The sequence below is a fragment of the Mustela nigripes genome, unplaced genomic scaffold (genome assembly GCF_022355385.1).
Source record: "Mustela nigripes isolate SB6536 unplaced genomic scaffold, MUSNIG.SB6536 HiC_scaffold_15157, whole genome shotgun sequence".
NCBI lineage: Eukaryota > Metazoa > Chordata > Mammalia > Carnivora > Mustelidae > Mustela > Mustela nigripes.
In genome coordinates, this window is record NW_026754563.1 from 608 (window position 1) to 1269 (window position 662).

The window sequence follows — 662 nt, forward strand, 5'->3', positions numbered from 1 at the left end:
GGCAGAGAGGCAGGCAGAGAGAGAAGAGGAAGCAGGCTCCCTGCTGAGCAGAGAGCCTGATGCAGGGCTCGATCCCAGGACCCTGGGATCATGACCTGAGCCGAAGGCAGCGGCTCAACCCACTGAGCCACCCAGGCGCCCCTAACTTTGGATTTTGGATAGGAATTGAATTTACAGATTGTTTTCGGTAGTATGGAATTTTAAAAATGTTAATTCTTACCGTTCATAAATATGGGCTATCTTTCCATTTGTATCTCCTTCAATTTCCTTATCAATGTCATAGTTTTTGGGGTACAGATCTTTCATATTCTTAGTTAAATCTTTTCCTAAGTATTTTATTATTTTTGATGCTATTGTGAATTATATTGTTTTCTTTATTTTTTCAGATAGTTCATCATTAGAGTGCAAAAATGATCCTGTCTTGTGCTTACTTTGGCAGCACATATACTAAAATTGGAATGATGCAGAGAAGATTAGCGTGATCACTGAACAAGGATGACATGAAAAACTGGGAAGCATTCCATATTAAAAACAAAACAAAACAAAACAAAATTCTTGTCTTTTATATATTGATCTTGTATTTGGCAGCTTTACTAAATTTGTTTATTCAAATTTTTTTGTGAAGTTTTTAGGATTTTTTTACATGTAAGTTCATGTTATCC

The 662-nt window shown here is 36.1% G+C and overlaps 1 non-coding gene across 1 annotated transcript; it reads left to right on the top strand.

The window, feature by feature from the left end:
• Window positions 1–423: 423 nt before the first annotated feature.
• Window positions 424–530, top strand: LOC132009344 (U6 spliceosomal RNA). Its single transcript, XR_009401872.1, has one exon. It is a non-coding gene; the product is annotated as a U6 spliceosomal RNA (small nuclear RNA).
• The last annotated feature ends 132 nt before the right edge of the window (window positions 531–662 follow it).